This window comes from Drosophila mauritiana, unplaced genomic scaffold (genome assembly GCF_004382145.1).
Source record: "Drosophila mauritiana strain mau12 unplaced genomic scaffold, ASM438214v1 Y_41, whole genome shotgun sequence".
Lineage (NCBI taxonomy): Eukaryota > Metazoa > Arthropoda > Insecta > Diptera > Drosophilidae > Drosophila > Drosophila mauritiana.
The window spans coordinates 26394-35858 of NW_022881586.1; the positions used below are offsets into that span (position 1 = coordinate 26394).

Below are 9465 nucleotides of genomic sequence, written 5' to 3' on the forward strand. Positions count from 1 at the left end.
GCTGTTCTTGTCTTCGTTTCTTTTTGATCGCTGTTCGCTGTGTTCCGTTATGCGAGTTTAACGGATTTTGCTCTGTTCTACATAGCCTCGGTTCGACGATGCGTTAGAGTGAGACAAGTGCTTGTCCTGTGGTGAGTTCGGACCAGCATGTATCAGGCGAGATGGAGCGATGTTGAAATGTACACGGGTGACTTATGTTTGAAAACTCTGAGAAAGCAGACGCGTGAATATGTCGCAACCGAGGAAGTGTACGACTCGCGGGCGGAGCGCGGCAACAGAGGACCCCGAAACAGTTAACTTCCCGACATACACATGAAAGTAGTGATGTGGTACTTGGCCTTACTAAGCTTCGGCAGTGATTATCAGCGATTGATTTCACACAAGTACATTACACGTCACTCTGACACATTTGTATATATGGTTTTGTTATGTATATTTTCGTTGTATATATAAGTATTTTGTGGTGTAGTACCGGGCCTTTAATATTTCGGCAGTGGTTTATAAGCGATTGATGCCACGCAGGTACACTACATCTTCTTTTTTTTATTGCATTTGAAATATTTATGTGTGTGAATTGTTTTAATTGTTTTGCATATATATGTACACATGAAAGTAGTGATGTGGTACTTGGCCTTACTAAGCTTCGGCAGTGATTATCAGCGATTGATTTCACACAAGTACATTACACGTCACTCTGACACATTTGTATATATGGTTTTGTTATGTATATTTTCGTTGTATATATAAGTATTTTGTGGTGTAGTACCGGGCCTTTAATATTTCGGCAGTGGTTTATAAGCGATTGATGCCACGCAGGTACACTACATCTTCTTTTTTTTTATTGCATTTGAAATATTTGTGTGTGTGAATTGTTTTAATTGTTTTGCATACACATGAAAGTAGTGATGTGGTACTTGGCCTTACTAAGCTTCGGCAGTGATTATCAGCGATTGATTTCACACAAGTACATTTTTCATTTTCATTTTTGCGATTACGGCATTTTTTAAAAAAAATTTTATATGAGTGTTTTATATGTTAATTAAGGCGGTTTATGTATTGTAGTAGGACTTTTGTTGTAATCACTTTTAGACATTACTGCACTTCATTCTCACTCTTTTTCTACAACTACTTACAATAGAACTAATAGAAGGTTTAATAGAATATTTTCCATTCCAGTTTCCGGCTGCGCCAGTTACCTCCGGGGGAGCTTCGCGGGGTATTCAAATGCAGAAAAGAGAGGAGCTGATCCAGAAGGTAGCCACAGTGATCTCCGGAGAGCTTCGTGGGATATTCAGGTGCAGAGAAGAGAGGAGCCGGTCTTGAAAGTAGCTACGGCTGTCAGGGAATTCGATCGGATTGAATATTGGATACGTCTACAAGTGTTTGCTGCTAGATCTCGACTACCCGTCGTCTTTATTTTTTGGTCTTAAATAAGCTAACAGTGAATATGTATATGTGTATTACAATGTTGGAGTTCTTAGAAATAAAGTATCTGACGCAGCAGAAAGTATGTTAACAAGTATGTATATGGGATTGTATGCGCTGCGTTGTCTGTGCGAAGGGAATGCGGTGTCAGCTTTTTGGCGGATGTCGGCGGCTGACTCGTCGTTGATGTTTATGTTGCGACTTTGTATCGCAACGCTTCCCGGTTCGATGTCTTCACTTGTGAAGTCGTGGTGGTTTAGAGGGAGGGGTGGTGTATTGTACCGATGGGTCGGTAACTCGCGCATATCTGCCGCCAAGAAATCCGAAAATGTAATATGCCACAAATTGTCACTATATATTTTTAAGCAAAAATCGGAGGACATGGAACAGCGTCATTAGACGTTAAAAATATATAAAAAAAAAAAAAAACAAAAGATTATGCTCGACATATCTCGACAATCTGTTTACGAGGAATCCAAAGCCAGGAATGGACCCCCCCCCGCCAGCCGTTACCCTACAGCATCAATGCTTCTACCCCACCCCGTCAAAATTCAGATACAGAGCTATGACCCCCTTACTCAAAATTAAAGAAGTCCTGACAGCTAACTTTCCGAGAGGGGTTTTGGAGTAGTTATCAGACATCTCCACCACTCCCATTCCATGCTCGTGGATAGTCCAGGAGCTGCTGAAGCTCGGATTCCATGCGCGCTTCGTCAGAAATATGACGAATCCGGCTACAGGATGCCCCATGCAAATGTGTGCAGTGGAGATCGTCATGGCCAAGGACGGCAGTCATGACAAAATTATCTCACTAAAACAAACGGTGGGCAAAGGGTGGATATTGAAAGGACACGGGAGCCGGTCCAGTGCTACAGATGCCAGGGCTTCAGGCATGCCAAAAATGAATGCATGGGGCCGCCAAGATGCATGAAATGCACTGGCGATCATCTGTCATCCTGCTGCACCAAGCTAAATCCACCCCTGCCACTTGCGTCAACTGCTCTGGAGAGCATATTAGTGCGTACAAGGCGGTTTCTGGCGGCAAGCAACATTGACATAAACAAAATACGGACAATTAAAGACGCAACAAATAACATTTATAGACGACAAGGCCCCCCTCCACGCAATAATACCCTTCGTCAGCCGTACAGCTCAGCAATCCTGAGCAGGTCAATCGGTGGAGCTCGCCAGCTCGCCAGGATGACCACGTTTCTCCTCCCATGACACGGCCATTCAGAAGCGAGTGAATAAATGGCGCCGGAACACTAATAAGATCCAAAAAAGAATAAGATCGCTTCAAAAGACAAAGCAAATCCACGACCTTTATCCAAGACAAGCAACCCATCGCAAAAACATCTGGAAAACTACCAGGACATGCTCCGCAAAGAAAGGAGTGAAAAAAATGACCTGGAACACCACGCGAGTCGGCAATGACAGCCCTCCGACCACCAGCAGAGCCGCCAGAGCTAGCTTTAAGCCAAGAATCATTGACGAAAACACACCATCGCCAGGAAATTCCAACCCATATTTACAAAAAAGCTTCTCGACCCCACTACAAACCTAGCTAAGATAGTCGACAAGCTAAAAGAGTGACGGCCAAAATTGCTCTCTGTCCGCTCGCTTACGCTGAGAGCGTAAGAAATCTAAAAATAAAATTTGCTTGCTTGTGTGAGTAAAAACAATAGACGTACTTGTGCTGAAAGACGATTTTCGGGCCGAAATCAATTCTGATCGAAGAAACGAATTTACATATTTGGAGTTTTGGCAATATGATGAACAAAATTAAAATTAATAATTCACGCCCTGACTATTATAATTTTAAAGTCTTTTAAATTCGAATGTTAAGATCGCCGCTCGAATTAGCTACCCTTTACATATATATATAGTGAAATATCCATAAGTCCCTAAGACTTAAGCACATGACTACACAGCACACCCAAATACACCCTACACTACTCCGGATGTACCTAATGGATTCCAGATAAGAATAATATGATCCTCACGACTGTGTTGAGTGGAAAATATGTCAGTTGGAAAATTCCCAACTCCAAATATGTCACCCACTGGTAGACTAAACATCCGTCCCGTAATTTAAACATTCCTTGCCTAAGCCCTCACCCCATCGTCATGTTCCCACGTTCAAAGCTCGGACTCGCAATCCCGAAAACAAAAGTATTAGATCTCAATAAACAAAACTATAAGAATCTAAGAGCACTTGTATCCAAGAGAAATCCAAAGACAATTAAAGTCAGCAACTCCAAAGCTCTTTCTCTTCACTTGATCAGATCCCTTAAGTCCAAAGTCCATATCAGAAAAGCTCGATACCGAGGCTTGAACGTCAATCAAATCAGAATAATTAGAGGAGTTCAGTTTGAGACCTAATTGTAATCGGTCGGTGTTCTTCAACAAAAATAAAAAATTGTAATCATTCAGTGAAATAAAATTATATTTTTTTCACATATGAGTATTGCAAACATTTAATTATATATTGGTATGCCTATGCTGTAGAATTTTATGTAAAACCCGGTAAAGCTGCCACATAGGTAGCAGTAATAATTAACAAAATTTACAAAAAAAAACTTCATATTTGATAGTTTGATAGGAGCTGCTAGAGTTTACAAAATATAAAACAGGCCTTGTAATAAACGTCAAGTTCATATACATTGTCAGTAGAATATTTCGAGCTTCCAAATGCCAATATACTGATTCTAGCATCATACCATACCTTTCAGGCCTTTGTAATATAGAAGTAGCCCCGTGAAAACGCACTCAACTGCATTGGCTGTCGTATTTTAATTGAATTTAAGCAGATAGCAGCTCTCGCGTTCGTCTAGTCGCGCTTGGTCAGTCGTGAGGTGACAGTGTTGCAACTATAATGGATTATGAGCCATCCGAAAAGATCATTGGTAATTTAATTTCCCTAAGTGGTACTGCGCTACTCTTACCAAACCGTTGAACTTTGTTCCTTTTCGAGAAGAGCAGCAGATTAATGCAATTTTTTTCGGCAGATCGTTACCATGTCATCCGTAAATTGGGCTGGGGCCACTTCTCTACTGTTTGGCTGTGCTGGGACTTGCAGGCAATGAGATATGTGGCAATTAAAATTGTCAAGTCGGCACCGCACTTTTCCGAGACGGACGAGATAAATATACTCAAAACGGTGCGCGAGACCGATCCATCGAATCCACGCCGTCGCAAAACCGTCCAGATGCTGGACGACTTCAAGATCACCGGCGTTAATGGCACCCATATTTGTATTGTGTTCGAGGTGCTTGGTGACAATCTCCAGAAACTCATACAGAAGTCCAACTTACGCGGTATTCCACTGGCCAACGTCAAAGCTATTACCCGCCAGGTGCTGGAGGGTCTTGACTATCTTCACACGAGAATGTCCTGTGCGTGGACGAGCACAAGGCTATACAGGATCCGGCGTTAGAGGAATGCAAAGTCAACGTAAAGATCGCCGATCTGGGCAACGCTTGTTGAGTTGATCATCACTTGACCGAGGCCATTCAAACGCGCCAATATCGGTCACTAGAAGTTATTATCGGTGCGGGCTATAACACCGCGGCGAACTGGCCACCGGTGACTATCTTTTTGAGCCACACTCCGGCGAATCGTATACCCGCAACGAGGACCATTTGGCCCACATCATCGAGCTGCTGGGTCCAATACCCCGGAACATTTTGTTAAACGGCACCTATGCGGCGAAGTCGTTTACCCGTTCCTGCGAGCTACGAAATATCTCGGGCCTTAAGCCCTGGGGCCTAATGGACGTTCTTCTGGAGAAGTACGAGTGGTCGCAAAAGGATGCGGCGTCATTCGCTTCGTTCCTTAAGCGCATGCTCGAGCTCGATCCGGACAAGCGTGCCACCGCTGCGGAGTGTCTGCAGCATCCGTGGTTTAGATAAGATACGATGCAACCTGGTTTTTGGCTGCGTGCCATACAGCCAGCAACAGCAGATGGAGGGGGAGCTCTAGCAGGAACCGGAACAGGAAAAGGAACAAGAGCAAGAGCAACAGCACTAAAAGGTGGATCACCGGCAGTAACAGCAGACGGAGAAGTTGGCAGGGGCTATATAGAATCTTCGGCATCGGTGGCTACTTTGGCTTTCATCTCATCAATTGCTTCCACATCGGCTGCAGCAATTGCGGCACTGAAGGCCCGACCTTATTTGGTTGCACCCTTTCTAACCACAGCCTCAGCACCACCCACTCCACAACCCCACGCATCCATTTCGACAAACACGGCCCGCACATCGCCAGCTACACCTACACGTCGTCGCATCGCTCCCGAAAACGATTTGCACTTGGTTGAGGACTTGGGTGTGGCACTTGCTCAAATAGAGGACCCGCAGACACCCACCAAGAACAAATCGCATCGCTTTTTCTGGCGCAAGGCACTGCGACGTGTCTTCCAGCGTCGTAAGTGACGGCGTCGCCGGCAGGACTTGCCCCGCTGGCATCGTCCCGCCCGTCGCTGTCGTCGTCGCAACCTGGATGAGACGCATCAGCGCCTGCTGTGCCTACGGCCAGATCCACTGCGTGCAGCCCGCGTGGCCCTGCTCAGCTGCATCCGCTGGCGAGCCCTGGCAACATACGCAACAATAACTTTTACTTCAGCAAACACTAAAGCATCAGCAGCCAGCCAGCCAACCAGCAGTCGCTAATCTCCAGTTAACTCAATTACCATTCGATTTAGTTTTACACATGCCAGCGCTTAACTTATTTCCTGTGTTTTAGATCGACAATTAGACCATCTTTGTTACTACATATGAAATTATAATATTGTATTACCGCCTACATAGGCTCGACAGTTCTCGATACCATTATTCATTTTAATTAAAGCGACGCATAAGAGTGCGATGGTAGAGCATGAGCAATTGCCGCATACAAACCATATATGTGTTAGTGTACATTTATCCGAGATGCGAATCGGCAAATCTACATTTATAAGCGTACGTAGTTAAATGAAATGGAGTCGATCCATCGATGGGTATCTCACACGCGTCATCGTCGATTCGATGGAATAGGGCAGTAGGGCAACGCGTCTGGATTTTTATAAGCATATGTATATGTACATGGATGCAGAAACTTGAGCTGAACATAACAATAATGATAACGTAGTTAATTAGTTTATCCTCGGCTTAGTGATCGACATGAACGATTTGAAATAGCATTAGTAACTCTTAAAAACGTAACCTGAAATAGAAAAGCGAATGCTTTTCTATAACGTAACAACCACAAGTGAAAGTATCCTTAACCCCTAATCGGAACTAAGCGTATAAATATAATTAAATCATCCGCCACAAAAAAATCGTATTTTTCTACTTTAAATAGTAGTGCGAGCGCAAAATAATTGCAGCTTTTTCAAATAGATAAATGTTCAAGACACAGGCACACCTAATTTTGCACATTATCAAGACTAGAGCCACACAAAATTTATGGGTTCGGACACGACAACTTTCGGCTTTAAGATCTTTTAAATACACCACTTTCAACTCGCTTTGTTCTACTTCGACTCTCTCTATGCTTGTCCTATTTTCTTATATCTACTTGAGCTCCCCTTTGCGATGATTTTCGATCATCGCCTATCGATAACTATTGTTACATTCGGCCATCCTGATCACTGTCGTCTGACCCAGACTTCCTTTGTAGACACGTACTTCCATAGGTTCATATTTTCTACACATGTTGCAGTTATTGTAGGGCCTTCCATCTGAGCTGCTTTCCGTACATCGTATCGGCCGTTTCTTTTTACCTTAGTTACTTCATATGGCCCGAGAAAACTGCTAGCTAGTTTTTTGCCAGTCACAAACAGATTTCGTTTAATAGCCACAAGATCTCCTTCTTTATATGTACGCTCGCCCTTGCGTTTGCGATAATAGCCGTCTTTATACTTAAGCTGTGCATGCTGAATATGTGTTTTTACCTCCTTGCGTAATTCAGCTCTCTCGACGGTCAGCAACTTGGCCAGGTGCTCTCGCTCAGCCTGCAGACGCTTGAACTCCTTTGGGTTGCTGCCACTTGAATGCCTCGGTGCGGAGCGAGGTGTTCTCCACATTAATCTCCTCGATCATCGATGTCAGTACCTTGTTGCTGCACTGCAGCGGGAACAGTTCCTTTTCCGCGCTGCTGATACGTTCAGTGAGGTCGGCGACGCGAAGAGTTAAAGCGTAACGCTGCGTTTCAGCAGCACGTCGCGCCCTCTCTGAGCTGGCCAGATCTTCAGTCAGCTGTAATACTTCTGCCTCCAGGGCCTTGACCTTGCGCTCGGCCTCCTTGCTCAACGCCTGTAGTTCCTCCTTGGCGGCCTTTGCTTCCTCGGCGTCTCGCAGCGCGTCCTTGACTTGCGCTTGCAGCTTTTTCACCTCGACGACTCGATGAAGATTTGCGCACAATGCCATCCTGCAACCAGGCGTCAACTTGTTTTGTAATCGACTCGGATTCCATAGCTGAGTGACGGTTTTGTTGATGACGAAATGGTTTTGTACGCTCCTCTAGCGAGGAGGATCTTCATCGACACCGGGCATTCAGCGTTGTTTTCTGCTGGCTTGTACTCAGCTATCATTGACTCGATCATCGGCTTGTACTGTGGAGAAGCATCTATGTTACTACCAGTCTCAACAATATTGTACATACTTAGCTCTTTTGATTCAGCGCATTCCGGCCGCGCTGACGCATTTGTAAAGGGACATTTTGAAGATATATGACCGCTGCCTGCACATTTAAAACATTTTGTTTCTGCCTTGCAGTCTTTTCTCATGTGTTCATTAGAACCGCAGTTGTAGCATTGGTTATATTTTTTCTGCCACCACTGTATTGCTTTTGCGGTTTTTCGATAGCACACTTGCTCTCGTACAACTCATATTTTTCCAACAGTTGATTTGCTGCCGTACAATGCAAATTTGAACTCGCTTTTAATATCCAGCCCGTCAACTATATAAGCGATAATAGACTCAACATCGACTTGTCCAAGCGCTGCAATTTTTTTCATTGTTAGCATGTATTCGTGAATGCTTTCGTCGCTCTTCTTCTTCCTGCGCGCCAACTTTGTACATGTACATCGGCACATTTCGACGCGCGCTTAAATTCGTCAATTAGGGCATTTTTAAGTTGCTCATATGTGCTCACCAACTCTGACTCCAGAGTTCGTATTTCGAATTTCGTATTCGCGCGCTTCTAGAAATTTCCGACCGACGCCAACAAACTTGCGAAATTTCACAACTTTTTATTTACAACTTTACAACTTTCTTCACGGTATTTTAAAATTATTTGGTCTATTGCTCATAGTACCCACAAGTTGCAGAGAAATAAAAGGTCCGCCCGGGCAGAGATCCGCAGTACCCGGGTAAGGCTAACTAGACCGGGCGGACGCCACTTGCCCGGACTCTCCGTCATCGACTGGGCTAGTTATTACACGGGCCCCCAGCCTGTCAGACCTTCGGCACGGGTCGAATAACACCTTAGTCCGGCCCGGAGGTGTGGAAATTTTTGAGAGTTACCAGCTCCAGCCCAACTACGATTAGCTAGTACTCTTAGCAGAGACATGACCTAACTAATTTGATTGATAATGATTTTTGAATGATATAATAAAAACCATTTTCTGTAAAAAAAATAATCGGTATTTTGATCAGAATTTTTTGAAATGATAAAAATTCAGAATGTTATGTATAGTTGATGAAAGATCTAATATTTTGTTATTACTAGACTAAGAAAAATTTGAAAAAATATTAATAAATAAATTGTATTTTATTTAATATAACTGAGTTATACGTTTATTAATGAATTTAATATTAAACATTTTCCTTTGGATACTATTTATAAAATAATATAAAAACGCTGTGCTTGCCGCCATTCAGTACTCGGCCGATTAAGGGTTACGGCCCAACTGACACATAGATGTCATTATGGCATAGTCATTTCGCACTGTACTTTTTATTATTTTTCATACGAGTGAACTCGTCGAGCCCGTGATTAACTAGATTTTTCCTATGGAAAAAATAGCAAATCACAGTAAAATCTTGTAGCCAGAACAAC

The 9465-nt window shown here is 43.6% G+C and overlaps 1 pseudogene; it reads left to right on the forward strand.

The window, feature by feature from the left end:
* The first annotated feature begins 4225 nt into the window (after window positions 1-4225).
* On the forward strand, window positions 4226-6025 carry LOC117150175 (annotated as a pseudogene).
* Window positions 6026-9465: the final 3440 nt, after the last annotated feature.